Source organism: Dromaius novaehollandiae, chromosome 2 (assembly GCF_036370855.1).
Source record: "Dromaius novaehollandiae isolate bDroNov1 chromosome 2, bDroNov1.hap1, whole genome shotgun sequence".
In the NCBI taxonomy this organism is placed as follows: Eukaryota; Metazoa; Chordata; class Aves; order Casuariiformes; family Dromaiidae; genus Dromaius; species Dromaius novaehollandiae.
In genome coordinates, this window is record NC_088099.1 from 58,348,230 (window position 1) to 58,368,437 (window position 20,208).

At 39.3% G+C, this 20,208-nt stretch overlaps 1 protein-coding gene across 10 annotated transcripts in view; it reads left to right on the top strand.

The window, feature by feature from the left end:
* The window catches only part of HECW1 (HECT, C2 and WW domain containing E3 ubiquitin protein ligase 1), a 272,955-nt gene that overhangs the window by 26,501 nt on the left and 226,246 nt on the right, over positions 1-20,208 (top strand). The window lies entirely within an intron of this gene.

A 20,208-nucleotide genomic window follows, 5' to 3' on the forward strand; every position in this document is an offset into this window, starting at 1 on the left:
ATAAAGTCCCTTTTATTTTAGAATTGGACTTTGCTTTTTGGGTCAGACTTTCTCTTTTGCTACATGCCTTTCTGCTACATTTTTTGTCTTGAATTCTGAGGTGTTGTATGTGGGACATGCACCACATCTGTAAACCTTCAGAGTTTACTTTCCATTGCACAGGTAGGTAAAGAGGGATACTGTGTAAAATTGTCCCCCATAACATGTGACTCTTCAGCTGTCTCTCCTCACTGGCCCCTCTAGAAAACGAGTGTTGAAGAATATAAGGTAGCAGGGGAGATGTCAGGAAATCTCTTGATACAATGGGCTGTGTGTGTCAAAATTAGAACCACTTTATAATGCAAAGTGAAGCAGTTCTAAAATGAGATTTTTTGTAAGGCCATACTGTCATTAGAAACAAACCTTTATTTTTAATTGATGCTAGTATTCCTGCTGCTAACTTCCTACTCAGCAGCAACATGTGGCTGTTACTTGGAGGGAAGGATTTCTTTCCACTAGTAGTTTGAATGAGTTTGTCCTGAACCAAAGAACAAGAGTCAGTAGGATGTACTCATATTTAATATGTGTATAGTCCTTAGCAGGGCTTCTAAAAACTCTTGGAAATGGACCACTATCAAATCTCAGAATTTCTCATGGTCCATCTTACATGGTTAACAAAAAAACTCACTAGAAGATGAGTGAATTAAGAAAGCTCCTCCCCATGCCAATCATTGGAGGAATGTAGTGTGGGAAGCACTAACCTAGAGTCATCTTTGTTCTGAATGAACTACATAACAAAATCTGGCTTCCCTGGCCTGACAGATTTGTTTTTTCCGCCTAAAGCTTAGAGGTTTAACTAGTAGAGCAGAAATGCTGAAAAGGCACTTGAACACTCTTCCTTCAAAGGCCTAGGCATAGGCAAGCAAGTCACTACAGTAGGGCAAGTTATTGTCCCAAGACTCATCCGATTCCCATTGTGTGCACATTCTTAACTATTCATCTTAGATGCCTTTATTTTGCCTATGTTGTAGGGAGGATGTTTTGGTGCATGTCAAAATATACCAAGGTGCTCAGGTACCAAGAGAATATCCAGGATGTGTGTTCCCGGAGCCTGGTAGGAAACCATCTGCGGCAGTCATGAGGAGCAGCTGTGCTGTGTGCTGTCGCAGTCCTTTGCTCACCCAGTAGGTGGGCAGCAAAGCTGAATTCTTGGTTGAGAAGATAAATTATCCCTAGGGAGTAATTAGCCACTGACAGTGACAGCTTCCAGGTCTCTTGAAAGAGAGGGCTGCTTTATGATTAAAGATAGGGATGGGGTTATCAGTGGTAAGTAAATAAAGGCTTTTTCCATGGGTAGTTCCATTGGCAAGTAGGAATATCTGGTTTATTGAGTAATCTACTTTTGTATATTTTTTTGCTATGACTAGACTTTACAGATCACTTTTTAACTTCTTTATTTTTGTGCTTCCTTTTTTTGAACTAACGTGAGTAGTATACAAAAGGGAATAGCTAACCTATTTATCTTGCATTTCTCATGAAGTCTCTAGGCAACATATTCTAATCGCCTTTATCTTCCAAAATGTCTACACTATATTCAAAAAGATTAACAGAAAGAAACTTTAGTCTTGGTAAACTTAAACATAGATGTTGGCCATAATAAACCTCCACATTTAATTTATCTTTACTGAAAAGCTTGAACCAAACTGAACTGTGAGGACAGCTGACCGAACTGTCACAGGTGTAGTTTGTATGCATGTGTATAATATTTAATGTGCTTGGTTTTACTTTTTTTTGATGCAGACCAAAGCATCCCTTGACTTTCAAAGTTTACTTCCTTCATTCCCAAACAGTGGCTGACCAGTCCCAACACGTTGAATTTATTTTTTTTATCTGTTTTCTAAAACTTTCTAAAATAGATGTTGTGATTGTCTCTTCATAAATATTTACCAATTTACCCCTTAAGGCATTGTTATTTTTAATGAGCGATGAGATCTATGAACAGTGATATAGTAAAGAGGAGATTTTGAAATTATATCCTTAGGAAAAATTTAATGTCAAGAGTTAGAGGAAAGCAAATTTTATTTGAAGTAACAGCAAGCAAGTTCATTTGGTGATGAAGGTTGTGTATGCTGTAATGACTGCATTGACTGTAGTTTATGAAGGCACGCTTGAGGGAGCTTTTATCTAAGCTCCCTAAGTACTGCCAGTGGTGTGGTCACAGTAGCATGGTTGGTGCTGCAAAACTCAGTGGAGAAATGGCATGCCTGTTCCAAGTCCTAGCTACCACAGCAGATAGTTTTGGCAGTACAGAGTTGTATAAGCTTCCCACATCAGTCTTATTACTAGGGATATGGTGTGCAGGTTTCCACTCCCTCTCTCCTAGCATATTTTTTTTGCACCTGTTTAATTTTTTTTAAAAAAAGCAAGTTGCTGAATCCTTGCAACCACTGTAAACACAAGTGTAACAGTCTTTTTTTTTTTTTAAAAAAAAAAAAGTTAATGCTGCTGGAGTTTGCTTTGCTGTTGCAGTGATTTAGGAGGTATTCAAACCCCATTTACATCAGTATGGAAAGAATTGCATAGGTAAGTTTGCCATTTGTGTCCTATACTGGTTTCCATCTGAGGAGCTCAAGGAGCAGGATAAGCAGCTTCTCACTTTAGAAGTCTAATTATTTCCATTTTGCTGCAGTGAAAACTGAGGATTTAACAAATAGAGATGCAAATTTGGTCCTTTTTTTGGTCTGGAAAACTCCTTACAACAATGCATTTCACTGGGAATGACTGATAGAACAAACTGTTCTGTAGAAAATTGAATTTCTCATAGGTCCTTGGGCAAGCGGGAAGAAAAAGGTTGGGAAGAGGTGGGAAAGGACTGGAGAAACCCTCTTTTAATATGCATTTTCTTTTATCTTCCCCAAAGAGGACACATAGTATCTGCATGGTAGAAGCTGCTCCAACTGCTGTGCCTTGCTGTAGCTTTTGTGGAAGAGTAACACGGCTGCTGGTGATCTTAAACTAATAGGGTAGTTTCTTCTCACACACTTGTTCCTGTTCTTTTTCCACTACTAAGCCTCTTGACAGGTCCAGAGGCAAAATTTTCAATCAGTGCCGTGAGCTCAGGTTTACCACAAGATAACTAGGAGGAGTTGGGAAATCTGATCCCTTGTCCTCTGCCGGAAGCCTAGAACTGCTGTTCCTGTCTTTTCCAAATGAACACTGGACTTTTCCCGCCCATGTTCTTCATGGAAAACTTGTTTAAGATTAACCACAAAAACAGATTTATTACTGTTTGTGCAGCTGAGACCCACATTCTGTTTCCTTTGACTTGTTCATGATATTTTGATAGAGGAATGCAATTTTGAACTTGTGTCTTTACCTTCTTCCTGAGTCAGCTACTTTGAAGCCCCTTGGACTTGCCCAGAACATACAGCTTTCCTTTGGTTTCATTCAGGTTATCCACTGCTTTGTGCAATGCAGGAGTGGGTGGAAAAGAAAATTGTATTGATTCTACCTTTTACTGTTTGACAGCAATTTTTATTTTATTTTTAGCCACAGGAATGCAAAATGGGAGCTTTTCTGTCCAACGAAAAGGATCATAAAGAGGTTCACTGTTACATATTGGGAGATGGCCAGAGCAAGATGATGATGCTCTCTGTAGGGCATTAGACATGAATATAGTGTGGTAGGTGCAAAAGAAATTACATTAAGGTGAGCCAGAAAAAATGAAAATAACTGGAAGAAAAGGAATTGTAACACGGCTAAAAGACCTCATACAGATTCCTGGTTTTGATGCTCTCCAAGAACACAGCCCTTGCCCCAGAGAATTTAAAATTTAAATACAGATGAGATGCAGCAAATAGTAGGAAGGTGAAATAAGGGAAGAGATTAGCAAGGTTGCATAGATTATCTGCATGCAACCATGCACTTAAGAATAAAGCTGGTCAGGAACTTTCATTTGAGATTATTTTTCGGTGCAAAATTTATTATCCATAAAATCAAAGTATTCCTCAAGAAGATTTCAATATTACAGGAAAAAATGTAGAGATTTCTGTACTGCACAATTAGAGCAAAATAATTCATTTCAGTTTATTTTGAGATCAAAACATTTTGACCTCAACATTAAGCTGAATCTGTTGTCTTGCATGGCTTTTAGGCATATTGCTTATATGTTACTGGATAAGGGGGGTGACAGAAAATAGAAACATCTAAATCTAGGTTTCAGAAGTCAGCAGATCCACAGATTTGCATTTGATAGTTCTAAAAGAGCTTAGCAAGGCTTTCTGCAGGCCACTAATGTCAGTTTTTAATATATATTAGAACCCTAGAGAAGTTCTGGAGAACTAGAAAATGGAACTGTTTTGTCAGTATTTAAGGGTGAATGACGCAACCCAGGTAATTATTTATCCATTACTTGTTATTTGTGCCAAGATAAAATCATAGAATGCCAGGGACATGATTAATATAGCTGTAAGCAGGGGTAGCATAGTGAATGCCAGCCCACATAGGTATTGACCTGTGGAAAATGTATCTTGTCAGAGTGACTTTTTTTAGTGCCATTGTAAGCCTGGTTAAAAGAAGTTACAAAATTGATGTAATACACTGAGATTACTATGAGGCATTTACCTTGCTACTGTACAACATTTTGATTAGAATGCTAGACTGATAACAATCAATGTGACACACATTAAATAGATAAAAGCTCTGTAACTGAGGTCTCCAAAAGTAATTATAAATAGACAAACCATTGCTGACATGAAGAGGGTTACCATTATTTTCAGTGCTGTGCGTTGTTCTTTTGTTCACAGTTCAGGAAAGATGTTGACAGTGGAATCTGGAAACGAGCCACAAGGAGGAGTGATGAATTGGAGTTAGTGGGCCCCTTTAATCTTTCAATGAAGTTATCATAGAGAATTTAAAGGGTACCTTGATCATCACCTTAAATACTTACAAAGGAAATAAAAGTTTGAAATCTGAAGCAAATGTATAAAACCCTGAAGATGGAGGTTGTAACAGGCATCTTTAACTTATGATGTAGTTAATTTAAATAATTTTTAAAGGTTTGTGTGGTTTTTGTCTCATCTGAAATCTTAGTCCTTTCCAGATATCTTTCTAAAATGTATGCTTAGGAGGCATACAGGAATTAATTTCGAAAAACAACAACAACAAAAAAGCCTGTCATCCCTTTTGGCCAGATAAATTATGCATCTTTGAGCCTGTTTCCTGCAGTGAGCACAGGGTTCTTGACTGAGCTGTCTCTCCTGCTAAACTACATGTTTCCCTGTACACTGAGCATAGTGAGAGATATAATGTAGCTGGCAAGATCAGTCCTTAGGGAAGAATTAGGTCAGGAGATGCTATTGTGAGGTTCTGTGGATCCTATGTGGCCTTGGGGCCAATTTAGGCCCAGTTAAATTTAATGTCAAACCAGTTTAAATGAAGAGTTCTCGATTTAGTCCAAGACACTGACACCTTCAGTTGGGAAATGCTGAAGTGTTTAATATCTGAGTATAATGCTTTCTAAATGCTTTATTCTGATACTTTGAATTTGCCTTGATGAGGGATGAAAGCAAATGTCAAACAACTGGGATATTCTGAGGGGTGTATGTTCTGGGTTTTGTTCATTTTTACAGAAAACTCCAGTTTAACATCTAAAATCACTTGTTTATAATCCTCATCAAGAGAGTTGAGCTTCTGCCTGTCTTTAAACACAGTATCCAAACACAGTTGGATTACTCAAGTGCTTTAAAATTAAACACATACTTAAGTACAGTGCTGAACTGGAACTGATTTCACAAAACTAGCTGCTGCTCTGTTTGTGTGTTGCATGTGTAAGAAGGCCGAGAGGACAGGTGACACAGTGGCATGTTGAGCGGGTACAGCATACTTTGGGAGTTTGGACTTCACGCTCCGAAAGTGTGAGCAAGGGATAACGCTGAAGAAGTGGATTTGTTCAGCACTGAAAGAAAAAGGTAAGATGTGGATGAGTAGTTCAGGAAACTGAGAGACCCTCTTTCTGCATCTCTTTTGCTGTGTAAGGTTGAGACAGTCCTGGCTGTTTCTGAAGGGAAGAAGGGAGCAACTCTCTACTTGCACTGCCCAGAGGCTGTCGGACTTGATGTCCTGGGCAGCACGGGTGGCTGATGCTTGAGACTGAGCTGGAGATGCTGTCATGTCCGCAGCCTAGGCTGTGTAGTTGGGCTCCCATCGGCTTCTTGTCACAAGCCTGTATCATATGTGAGCTGGGCGTCAAACGGAAGATATAATGCACAAAGATCAGTGGGTTAAAAAAGCACTGTCTAGTGCCGGTGAATTGGCTGTAGCTTACATAATACTTCTATATGGGCACTTTAATATTTAATGCTTGCTGTAACATAAATGGAACTTGCAGGCAGCTGTACATTAGCTTCATGAATTTTTCAGGAGGAAAAAGAAAGTTTAGGCGGCAGGAACGTCACAGAAGCTTCCTAATTGGCACATACCCCAGTAGAAACCAAAATGTGAAAATTAAGTGACTGCCCTAATTATCAGAGGCTCCTAGGAATATATTGTGCTGGGAGATATTCCTTTTTATTTCATGCACTGCTTTAAAAATAAGCATTGTGCAGAGCATAACAAAGGTTTTAATTAAAAGGCTGTGCCCACACAGCAACTTTTTGATGTGGTGCAAGCTGGTGAAGGGAGCTGTGAGGGGTGAGAATGTTCTTTTGTGTCCACAAAAGATGAAGCTAATAATCTGTTGATATCCAGAGTAGCTCTTAAATGTGTGTTTGCCACAGTCAGTGACATGAGGTCTGGTTCAGGCTGACAGCAGTGTGTGTGGTAGTTTTCTCATAAGGACAAATACTTCTGGGCGTGTGCTTCTGCCCAGGAGTTGCCTTTGCCCTCCTGCTCCTGTGGAGCTAGGTAGAAAAGCAAGTGCTTTCCTTTGTTCTTGGTGCCAGCCTTTGCCTGAACTCTGGCTACTCTATCACTGGCCTGCACCAGAAGGGTATAAGCTGTAATCATTTAAGCCAGAAAGACCACAAAAAAGACAGTTTATTTGCAGTGATGGCAGAGCAGGAGTATGTGGTATGCTGATGGACAGTTTCATAGCAAAGTAGCAGATAATAGGCAGAGACATATACTGAGGAGTGTATGAATCCTGTCGTTAACTGTGGATAAAGTTCCCGCTAACTTGCAAAATATACTATGTGAAGAGGCAAGCATGTGCCATGTATCGATTAAGGCAGAGTATATAACTTGAAAAATGGCCATTTTATCATCACTGACATAATCAACATCAGATCGCAATGTCCTGTTTTCCAACCCATCCAGTGTTTCTTCTGTATCTTTCTTTTCCCCTCTGCTCCTCTCTACTGACCTCTCTTCTCCTTTCCACTTGTAAAATATCTCTGCACTCCTGTATCTCATAACCATTTATAGTACTCCCATTTGGCAGCAGTTGGCCAAGTGGACTACCGTGTGGCAGTTGGCTGGTGCAGGGTTCAGTACCTTAAATCCATTTAATTGAAACACAGCTTCACAGGCTGTACGTTGTGTAGTCAGCTTTTTCAAGGTTTCTTAAACATCCCCTCGGTCTGTTCCCCAGTGTTTGTCCCAGTTAATGGAACGTGATATTAATTTGCCAGTGAATTGTATTTTCTTGAATGCAGTGTTTGTATTTGGGAAAAATAATTGATGATGTTCTCATGGTCCTGTCAGAATGTAGTAGAGGCATGTACGTGTGTACATATCTGAGAGGGGGAAAATGGCAAAAGTAGGTTTCTGCAGGGCTTTTGAGTATCCAGTAAGAAGTACTCTTTCAGGATAGGATATTTCATTGACTGGCCTAACTGCATTGTCATTGAGGTCAAGTTTTGTACACTGATTTCTTTTGGACTAGCTTTTGCTAAAATGCTGATTGTTTTTTGGAAACTGTCACTCTTAATGGGTTAACAAATACATATTTATATATGTATTTATATGAATATATATATATATGTATGCATAATGGCTATATACTACAGCTGCTGAAATTCAAGAAGTTTTTGGATGAAGTGCTTGTCCTGTTGACAGCCAAAGAGATGCCTGGATACATAAGCAATATTATTATATTTTTGATTTATTCCTTAAGTTGCCAAAAAAGTGCTGCAATGTTTCAAAGTTAGGAAGGACCAGAATTAAGCTTGCTTTCATGAGGCCAACCTACTTGGTTCAAGTTTTGAGTAACTGAATACCATCTGTATGCTGGGAGGTTTGAGTAACCTTAATAATAGTTGTTGTGATCATCACTGTGTATAGTAATGAAGTTGCTCATGAAAAAATGAGAGCAGCTGTATGGGATCAGAAGCAAAGGCTCCCCTTGTGCAATTTCCTGCCTCTCAGACAATAATAAGTTTAGTTAATGAAAGATGGAAATGTTGCAGGCCTGTAATGTTCCTTCGCCAGTATGCTCTCCCAACTAGCAGTAGTCTGTGGCTAGGGCACTTTGTCTATGTTATCTAATAACTCTTAATGGATTTTTTTATTAAGTTATTTGAATAATAGCTACATTCTTTCCACTTTATCCCCTGTCTTTCCTCTTCTCCCTTTCACACTCCTCATGACCAAATTTCTCACCAAAATGAGGTTTCCATCCTAAGGTATGTCTGCTCTAAACTATAGTTTCTGTCTGCCAGAGACATGAGATGATATGATAGTCCCGTTGCAAACATACTGTAATTCAAACAGGTATGATTCACTGTTTTTGCAAAAGTACTTGTGAATGAGTTATTTGGGGGTATTTCTTTAGAATAAAGATGATAATATTAAACATAATATCTTTACCAGATTTGCCACATCTCTATAAATGGTAAGAACTAAACCATACAAAGTAATGAGGGCTAAAATATGGCAGTCTCCTTAATCTGGTTACAGTACATTCTAATTGAGTAAGTAATCAGCTTGAAATACCTTGCCTTGAACATGAGTCTCAGCGAGTTGTCTCTTGTCCAAATATAAATGTCATGTAGAGAATCTGCTAACTGATAATGCTGTGGGCAATACCTCTGTATAATTTATTCTTTCAGTTTTGCAGCAATCTGATACAGAGCTCTTCCCACCCAAATTTGTGCTCATACCTTATCGCTTGAATGTGATAACCCTCAGTGTGCCTAGACGACTACTCTCCTTTTCTCTCCTCTCTGAGAGAATTCATGAGCTGATATGAGGGTAGGAAAAATATATCTTGGGAAGAGGATGGCAAAGATCAGATAGCTGTGTAAATGGTATGACTGCTACCTGGAGGCAAAGAAAGGCACATTCTGCCTAAGCGCTTTAACAAATTTAGCTGTTAGACACTTATACACCTCTCTTGATTATCACTAAAAAGTACCTGAATGTGTTGGAATCAAAATGGAGTTAATGGCTTTTAGATTTATGAAAGATTGTCTCATCAATGATATTTGTTTTGTTAAACCATAATCTGTAAGTCAAATTATTCTTAAACAGAGCTCCTAAAGACTTTTTATTCTCCAGAGCAGGATAAACACTACAAAATACTTTATGATAGTGTCAGGACTCAGCACTGAGGTTTTTGCACCAAACATGAGTATCGTAATATTCAGCCGCCATGATGTACCTGTGCTACATAGTTCTCTTTCCTAAAGCCTCTATTACATCTGAATTTCTGCCCTTTTCCCTCCCTGCTTAATAAGAAATAGCCACCTGAGCTGTATATGACAGGATTCAGTTCCCCCTAGGTGTGACTGCTGTTGTCTTCAGTGATTTGCTTAATGCATGTGCAAGTCGAATTGGGACCCATGCTGCTATTTTGGTATACCTTAAGCCCAGTTGTCAAATGGTAAAACACAGCTGGAAACATGAGCTCTCATAACGTATTACAACCTGGAATGTGCCTCTTAATGAGCTGAAGGGTTGGAAATATAATTGGGCATATGAGGAGTTTATGTAGCAAGCAGCCTTGTCATCATCTTGAGAGGTTTGTCAGGCTTTTAAAAATGAATTTCAAAGAAATTTCTTTTCCTTTTTCACCAGTGAAAGGAAAGAATTTCAGATGCAAGTCAAAGGACATTTGGATTTCTAATATTGCTTTCTAATAGTAAAAGGGGAACTGTAAATCACTGTGGGACACTGCTGAGTTTTCCTGACAAATAAACTCCACCTGAGGTGTCTCATTCAAAAAGATGTTATTTGCACAGCATCAAAACTGAGTTAGATTCCACTGCAGTGAGACTAGAGCAGACTATAATGTTATTTTTTCCCCTCAACAAGTCCTAGAAATAACACTGGCTGTGATAATAGAAATTGCCAATATTTAGAAGTACTGTATTTCAGATCTGTGTTCATTGCACTTGCCTAAACTTTTAGTTGTCTCCTAATTATTACTCACACAACATTTGGCAACTAAACTGTTCATTTAAATGCTTATTCTGCGCATTTTAAAGGTGCAGGTTTCTTTTTAACAAATATTTTCTTTCTGAATACCAAATAAAAACAACCAATGGTGTTTAAAATAGATTTAAAGAGATAGCAGGTACCTTGGAAGAAGAGAAGTCTGTCCTGGAGATGGTTCAAGATACAAGTTGGAGATATTTTCAGTATTTTCTCTGCACTGGAAGAAGTGAAGTTAATTTACAGATGTCGTGCCTGATCTCGCTGCTGTTCTCCTAACATGGAAGTCAAGATTCTTGGAAATAAATATTTGTAGAAGTTTAAAAGAAATGAAACAGAAAGGGAAAGAAGATTGTGATGCAAAGTTTAGAGTGACCTAATGTTTGCAATATGTCTCTTAACGCCTTGGGAGGAAATTTTGAGTCAGGACCCCAAGACAACTGGCAGATTCAGTTTTCCCAGGAATCAGATATTAAGTCATTTAAGCTTGTGCAATCAAAGCTTTATGCTTGTATTCCTCACTACCAACGTGTATCCATCAGGGTAAAATGCCATGAAGGTACTGTATTCAGGGTTTGTTAGTGAAAGTTGAAAGATGTATCCCTGAAATTTGAATATCTTTGAAGAAGCAGAAGTTAAGAAAAAAATCCATCTAAACAGAAAGAATAAATAGCATTTCTTTATTCTAAAGAATAGACTTAGCTTGAATCAGTAGTGGACTTAGCTCGAATGAGCTAGGTAATACAGAAGATGAAGTACTACTTTTGTCTTTTGCAAAAGCTGGAAGTCAAAAACAAGTTGAATCAGCAAATTACAGGCCAAGGTTTTGTTTTTTCTCTCTGCTTTCAGGATAAGCAATATGTTGCTTTTTAAGATTAATGTACAGTAAAACTATTCAGTGCAGGTTTCCTTATGTTACCTGAGCGAGACATTTTGCATGGCAGATTTTTTTTTCTCTGATAGGAACAAATGGTGTAAAATTTAAGTCTAATTCAGCAAAAATCACTGATCTTTTCTGGGAGGAGAACTCTATGATTTTTTTTTCCCCCTTAGGAGACAGAACACCTATTATCCCCAGGAACTCTCTTGAAGTTCTCATGGGCAGTTCAGAAACTCACAGGAGTGTTGATAGTGTAATAGAGGCCAACTTGATCACAAATAGCTTAAGAGATGTTGGATGAATTAGATATGTTGCAAAGCCTCAGTTTCAGCTTGCAGAAAACTCTGAGCTAATTTCAAATACCTTTTATTTATTACTGAGATAATGAAAATAGCCCTTCATATAAGGGATACAAATACATTAATATTGTTCAAACATTCTGTAAACATTCAGGAGAACTAGTGATTGTGCTCCTAAGTGAGAAGAAATACATAAGAAATATCAGTATCTAAAACCTGAGTCTTAAAACTCAGCTCCACAAATGTTTGGTGTATAAAATCTTAGTGTCAAATGAAAATACGTTGTTAAGCTTCAGAAAACTATGTTGGCTGTTTGGCTCATCTATCCACTGTACGTAATTCTGTGCTACTTGGGCCTTGGGATGTATGCAATATTGCAAGCCTCATCACAGTGAGGATCCTGACCTCAAATTTACCAAGTCCAATTGAGCACATAGCCATTGTAGAGAACTTACCTGGACATCAACTGACTTCTGCTGTGCTTGTGTTTTGAGTGTTGAGTCCTATCCTGGGTGAAAAACAGCAATAGGTTAGCGTTAGTAGAAACGGGCATAAGGTCTAGCCTGAACCCAGCAAAACATTTTCAAAAGGGGTTTATTCCTTCAAGTGTAGCATTCCCCCTGTCTAAGGAACAGCTCTTTTCTGTAATCTGTTCAAGTACTTTCATGTATGTTTTCAGCTGTGGTGTTCACTGCAGATTTGAGATGTTCTGATGATGGGTTTACAAGAATTAAAATTAATTCTTGCCTTGTTGCAAAAACAGTGATTCAGAGCTGCTTCAGGGATTACACTGTAGGTGAATATTTGCCTTTGATCTGCATGCATGACTTCTATTGACATCAGTGCAAGTTTGGTGCAAGGACCAAAAGCAGAAGTATCAACATGCCAAATGTTTCTATTTGACTTGTCCAGAAAATTGATTTTTTTAAAGTACAGCAAGTGAACTGAATAACTGTGACCAAAAAAAAAAAGCAAAAAGCCCAGTTCAGGTTATGCCAAATGTAAAGTTTTTCCCTTTTCTTTCCAAGCTATTATTCACTCAATCCAAGATAAAACATATGTAACATTTACCATTTTCAGCAGCTGCTGAGAAAAAGGAAGGAAATCACTACATTCACAAAATCACAGTGGTGATGCCTCCTTTTCTTCTGGAAGTTTGTTGTTTTGTGTCCTTACCTAGGATGTGGAAGACTCACATTCACTGCCCATCTTTGCTGAGCGATCATTTAAACTTGCGTGTCACACAAGTGACTAACCACAAAGCTGTAAGCTAATCTGTAGTTGGGGAGTCTTCACAGTCACCTCTCTGTTTCATTTTTGTATAAATAATTAAGCTTTCATTAGTGCAGAGACCAGGACTGAAGTATCCTGCTTGACAAGGGAGCATCCTTACAAGTGATGGGACAGCTGGTTGCATCAATTGGCCAAATCACTAGCAGGTGTAAATTGGAATAACTCCGTTCATTTCAACAGATCTGTATTAATCTGTCCCATCTCAGGATTTGGCATAGTTTCTGAATATACCAGTCTAAGAACAGCCATTTATTGCATATCCTGTAATACAACATGTGAGATGAGACCTGCCTTAGGCCTGTTGGTAGAATTTTGCTGAACTGGGAAGTATTATTTTTACTGTAAATACAATCTGTAAAATGTCTTGTGAGAATTACTAGAAATTATAGGCAAGTTCCTGACCAGTCACAGTTAACATAAAAGAAGTAATTTTTAAGAAATTTGAACCTATGACTCTAACAGAACCTATTCAAATGCAGTTTTTCAGCTGAATGGAACACCTACGTTTTGTCAGGTTTAAAGTGTGGTATTGCTAAAGCAGAGCAGGTCTGCACACTTTTACCCTTTCTCTGTCAGCTGGCAGTTGGGCTGCAGAATGCAGTAGTCTAGGGCAACAGGGACTAAATAATTTGGCATGAGGTGGGGTTGAATAAAGAGAAATGTGTAGGGTTTTGTTATCAAGGAAAAGAGATGAATCAGATAATGGGGCTGTTCTGTGCCTTTCCAGTGAGCTATACAAAGTCCCCTTCTCTTACCAGAGGGTCCTGGCTCTACCGTTTTTTAATTCTCCAAAGCGGATTTCCCAAGGTGTTCAAGGAGAGCTGCTCAATGAGTAGGACAAGAGGCTGGGAAGGGAGGAAGGAAAGGCTCCTGCAGTGCCTTTCCAGCTGGTCACTCTTAGGGAGTCCCTCTGTGAGCAAGAAGGGGTTGTGTTGGCTCTGCTTTTGGAACCCAGGGGATTCATAGCCTAAATCTGTTTGCTTATCTGAGGGCTGGGGCCTCCTCTCTGAAACATTAGAGAGATGAAATGGCTATCTTATGTCCTCATGCAGATAAGGATTAGGGGAGTACCATGTAAGAGCTACTGTCACAGTCAGATACCTTTGGAGGGGACCAGAGACACCCTAGCATTATCCTCATGCTATTGCAGATTAAGAAAAGCGTTCCATCCCCAATGGGAGCAAGAGAGAAAGAACCACCTGGCAGTTCCTGTTTTTAGGTTAGAAACCACTGGACGCCTCAGCTAGTGCATTATACATAAGACCCCGTGAGTAGTAGTTCTTAGCAAGCATGAGGTTATGTGGTACTGGCAGTCATCAGAAGTAGAAGGCTGCAGTTGTGTTCTGTGGTTGTCCTTAAAACAAGCTGCTTCTTGCCCTACCAGCAGACAATGATACACTTAGGCAAGTCAGTCTTGTGTGAAACAAGACAAAGCAGCCAAGGATGTATTCTGTAAACTGTTACCAAAACATCTCTGTTCTTAACTATGTTGTCATTTTACTTCTATTATTATTTGTTTAGTAAAAGCTCTTTACCATGGCTTTGTGTCCATTCTGCTGCACTGCTCCAGTATGGTAAGCCTTACAGAGTCAGGAGTACATCCACATCTGGAGGTTAAATGTGGTGTTTGAATATTCTACCTATCACAACTATTCAGGCTCAAAATGGAGTTAGATATCTCCATTTGTTTAGGCTTCTAGCATTTGTGCTTGTGTTGTTTCACAAAATACCTTTTGTGTATTTGACACGGGGTGATATGAAAATGTCTAGTCAATTCTTAGAGGCAGGGCCTATCGCTAAATCTCAGCTTCTGTGCTGCGGGCAGGCAGGCTGTGGAGTCTCCCCTGCTTACCTTGAATGAAGAGCGAAGATAGAATCTAAACTGTCTTAAGAGGTTTCTCTGCTTTGGATATGGCATTTCTGATGGATGGTTCATAAGGGTGAGAGTTGAATGCTGTCAGTGTTTAAAAGTTTTGAACTGGACCTGACTTGTATCTATCTATCTATCCAAAGCTTGTCTATCTCATATATATCTATGTGTGCGTGTGTGTATGTGCGTGTGTGTATCTACACATAAGAGAAAGCTTTAGGTGTAGCTGAATCCATTGAAGAAATTTTAGTTGTTTGAAAGAAGTCAATAAAAGCATTATTCCTGTATTTACAAGGTTTTAATCAGTGCTTTACAATTCCTGCTTTTGTTGAAAGAAAAATGCCACTTTGGCAAGATTATCTGTATCTTTTTCTTAAGGCTAGTTATTTAAAGGTATAAAGATGAGCTTTCTAGGCTTATTCATTTTAGGCTGACAATCAGATAAATCAGTGATGAAAATGACCCAGTAAGTTATTTCATCTCACAGCCAGTCCAAGATAGTTTCCTACTGTTACCCTTGGCACATTTTACTTGCCCAGCTTGAAAGAGCTGAAGTATTGGATATTCTTCTGTACAGTTTATTTGCCATCTGAAGTATTGACTTTCCGACCTGAACTTTGTTAGAGGTCTGTCCAGAGATCATGGATCAAAACTTTAGTCCCATTCCTTTCAAGGGACTTCAGATCAGGCAGTCTGCTAAGCCTGACCCTGTGAGGATGTGTTAACCTGTAGCACCTGCATAACTCCTTGGAATTCAAGTTCTAATCCTCATAAGCATGCGAGGCTTTAGGAATCCTGAGAAACTTGCCATGGACCTGAGTGAGCCAACCCTGAAAGCTCACTGGGTGCATGCTGGAGCATCAGCACCCTGGTGTCAAGAGCACCTCTCAGTTTAGAGAGATCTGCAGACTGAGATAATGTATTTCTTTTTGCCCCTCAGGAGGATTAATAATAAAGATGTTAAACTGAATGGAATAGCCATGTTTTTGGCATCCCTGTGGACACTTCCTCACAGCTGTGTCCATGTGAAAGTGCTCATATCCGAGCCATCTTGAACTGATGTTCATTCATTTTTAATGAGGCTTTGTATTTTTTTTTTTTTTTTTGGTCAAGTCGTTGTGTTTTCTCCTAGGTGCATTTTTTTAGTGGGGATATTTTGTGATTCCTTGCAAAGAGGGGTTGTGATTTGTTGAGAAATCTTCCCTGTAAAATCTAGGATGCACAGCTTCAATTAATGAAAACAATTTGTCCTTCACAAAAGTATCCAAAGAAGTAAAGTCATGGTAAGGGTATAGAAGACTGTCAAAACCTTTTTTCCCCCCTCTTTCTTACAAGGCACCATTACTTAGTATGAGGTGATGATCAAAACATCTGTTGTGAGAGCAGAATGGGGAAATAAGCTGTGATGGCCAATTCTGTCAGCTGAGATTGTTTGGAAACCAGGATCTACTGAAACCATTTAGATGAGTTGTGTAGCTGCTGTCACTTTTGCTGGGGGATTGGTTAACCTTCCATCAGTCCTCAGTGTTTCACCATGAGAGAGTGTAGGGGAAAGCCAAAGCCCTTATTCAGGGATCCTGTGGTCTCATACCGAAGCACTGACTTCTCTGTTTTTCTTCCAGAGAAATCTTGGTTATTTCACTGTTCAGAAGCCCAATGAAGTTTGGGTGTCTTTGAATTTTTTTTTTTAGAGACATACTAAATCAAACTTTTAAAGGGACTTAATAAAACATGATGAAGCTTGTTCCGGATAAGGATAGATTATTCCAATCCTAAGAGACAAGACCTTATTTTATAAATATTTTAAATCTAGCTTCAGATTTTGCTTCCAAAATTCCTTCTAGGCCGGAGTTCCAGTGTGTCTCTGTAGAATCTCACCAGCAGTAAAATCATTGAATTTAAAAAAATATTCTTATGACTCTCTTAAAATTTATTTTTTATTACCAGTAATCCTGGAATTTTTCTTGCAAGGTGCATGGCTCTTAGAATTCTAGCTGCTCCTATAACTGTGTGTTTCTTAGTATCCTGGCCTTTCTCTCCACTGAGGAGAAGGAAGAAGTACAGAAGGACATCAGAATGGGAGAAGTTTTGTGTTGGTGCTTCCTTTGAGGGTGCAAAAGCTGCCATATGGCCTCAGATGTTAGCAAGGTCCTTTATACTTTCTCATATTCTGCCCTCATGCTTGGGAGAATCTCTCCTGCCAAAACAAATTGAAAGCACTGCAAAGCCACCTCAGATTTTCCTTCATGCTTCTCCTTGCCATGTGGCATATCCAAAAATGAACAGTGATTAGACCATAGGAATAAAGTGACCATGGTTCGTCTCACTGCCAGATAGTGCTTTGTGTTCCTTTGTATTCTCCTTTCTGGCCATTCCTATGTGTTTGCTTTGTATTTATGTTACAGGCTTGTTGGGACTGGAACTGTTTCTGTTGTTTGGTGTTTGCACACTTCGTCGGGATGTGCACTGTGATTTGAGAGTGGTCAGCTGGTGCTCCCTGAGACACTTGAGCAGCGTGAGGCTGAGCTGGTGCAGAGGCTACTGAGTATACTTGGCTCCTCCTGTAGCGAGGTGCAGGGACCTCTGCAAAATTACTGTCTTCCCCCATCCCTGAACCATTGTAGAGCTGAGCCATTCTTGAAACTGAGTCCCTCTTGCCTCTTTGGAGTGTGTTATGAGCTTTAGTTCTCAGTCCTGTGAAGATCGTGGTATGTGGTTCATAAGGTCAGTCTTGCACCAGCAAGCAATACCAGCAATAAATGGTACACAAGTAATTCTACTGAATTTGGTTGGCCTGTGGCATGTCTGAAGGTGGTCCTGAGCTGAAGTGCTATGCAGAATCAGGGCACTAGGACTATGTTCAGTGAAAATTAGTTAAACTTGCCAAGCTTGTGAACTAAAAAATGTAAACTTGGTTAATTAAAGCAGGCTGTATATGGAATTGAGATTCTCAAGTCCAAGTTCACAATAACAAGAAACTGAACATTTGGCTGCTGCCTTCAGCATGGAGGCTTCTAATGCAGTAGTTTTGTGTGACCTAGAAATTATACTGATTTCTGCTTACATCCCTGTTCAGAGCTGCCTCGGGCAGAACAACAAGGTACCTGTCTCCTCACCAAGATCAAGAAACTACAGGTTTCTCTGCCTAGGTCCCTCACAAGAGCCTAAACCTGGGTGAGGTCAGGTCCCTCTCTATCCTTCCTTTAGCGTTTTTTAAATCCAATCTTTTTTCCTTTGAAAAGTTTCTACCCATCAGACTAGCATTAGGTTTGGGTAAGAAAACTCTCTTAGACAAGAGAATTCCCTCTCAATGAAAAAGATGTACTGTACAGCCGAAGTTAATGGCACTAGAGGAGAGAAGCAGTAAGAAGGAGCCTGACTGTTACTTGCACACTGAGGGAAGAATCCATAGTTTTGTTCCTACAAGTTTCTAGGAGAAGAAACTACCAAACCCATAAGGAACAGCTTGTAAGTGCTTGAAATACAGACCTCAGAAACTCATTTGTTTGGTTTGAGCAAGGATCTGTTTAAAACCTTTTTTACTGTTTCAGCCTAACAAGACACTTGAGATATGTCTTCACCCTTTAACTTAATCCTTCATCCTTTAATGTTGATTATTGTGATTAACTATGGACTCTGTAGTTAATCAAGCTGCATCAGATCTTTGCTGCCTTTACTGTTCTTCACAGAAAAAAGTGTTCATAGAGAATTGCTAGTGTTTTGGTTTTTTTAAATGGGTCATACTGAATCCCTTGGAAGTTGAGAAATAAATGTTAATATAAAATCAGTTTAATTTAAAGTCAGCCAAACTTCTTAATTTTCTAGTTTTAACGCTTATTGAAGTGCTGTTGATTGGCTTGCTGCCTTAGCATGTTTAAGAGCCATACATGTAACAGTCCAAGGATCCTTTGATCAGATTTCTCAATCTATGATGAGATGTGGGAGGTTCGAACTTGGTCAAATTGGAAACTGCGTGATACAAGGAGGTGCAAAAACATATAACTCCCTGTAAGTGCATGAATTTGGTTGGGAAGCAGTTTGTGCATGTTAGTTCCAACACAGCTATAATTTTTATATGCACATTTGATCATTTAGAGGTAAACATCTCTGCATCTCACTATGTTGTGCTCTTTAAGGAGGTCGTGGATATTGCAAAACTGTAGAAAGCTTAGAAAGCTCTCTGAATTTTTTAAGCCCCTCCCCCCCCCGCTCTTGTTTTGAGTCATCTGTATAAGTTAAACTTCATATCATTGTTCTTCATATAGCTTTTTGAATATCAGACTTGGTCAGTAAAGCTGCAGCTCACAGGACAGCACTAACCCATTTGCCCGGTTTTTGGAGGCTTGAGGAAAATATAAAACTGGATTTACACGAGCTTGAAAACCTACAGTTAAATCATGGCCTTTTGGCCCCAGTGAGAATGTTGGAGGTGCAGGCTCACTACAAAATACGGCTAGGTGCAGAACTGTAGCCAGTGCAAAATCTTGCTTTTTAAGGGAATACTTGCATGGAATGCCTCAATGTTCCAAAAATGTGTATGAAGGGTGAATGAATCATAACCTTCATAGAAGGTACTTCTAGGGACCCCAGCAGAGACCAGAATTGCTGTGTGCCTGGGAAGTGCACAAAATAAAACACAACCCTTGCTGTGAAGGATTTTGCTGTCTGAATGTGTGAGATGCCAGACAAGTGGCATCGAGGAGGCATTGTGAGTATTCGCGTTTTGCAGCACGCAGATTAAATTGATGGCACAGGAAGTTCTGTGGCAGAGCCGGATTTTGAACTTGGTGTTTTTAACTTGCTGACTCTTCCTGTCAGTGTGATAATCTCCAGCCCATAGTCCTTCCTCTCTTTATCATGAAAACAAACCAGCTAACCCAAAAGTCAGTGGATTCAACTGGGAGCTACAGGCAGAGTTTGGGACTACTTAACTTTGGCAATCAGGAGTCACCTAGATAGATTTTCTGGTGGAGTAAAAGATCCATCTGTGTCAACAAAAGCTCCTAATTTGTCCAAATACCAAACAGTAGCTGTTATGGTGTGCAATCAGGTATTGTGCAGAGATTTCTAAATTCAGACAATCTTACTTGCATGCATGGAAAACAGTACATAAATCTGCCTTCAGCCACTGTGCTAATGGTTGCAAATTTCAACTCCTGCAGGAATGAATTAAGCCTTAATAAAATCTGCTGAAAAACAGCTAGATATGGTAAATTATGCAAGCTGTTGTACTGCCATCTTGAACAGGTTTGGGACTGAAAGAATGCTACAGAGATAATGTTTGCTGTTTTCTTACGGAAAAGATATCCAATGAAATGACCTATATGGGAACAGAAGAAAGATGAATTTTACATAACTGTGGAGACACTGCACAGTTGAAAGAATTTCTGCTTCTCTTGATTTAATTTGATGCTGAGGGAATACACTTTTTGGCAATTCTCAGAGTGGTCTATAAAAGATAAGGGTATCCATTTTCTTCACTTTATTGTTCCACTGTGTCACATAGCAAGCAGTAC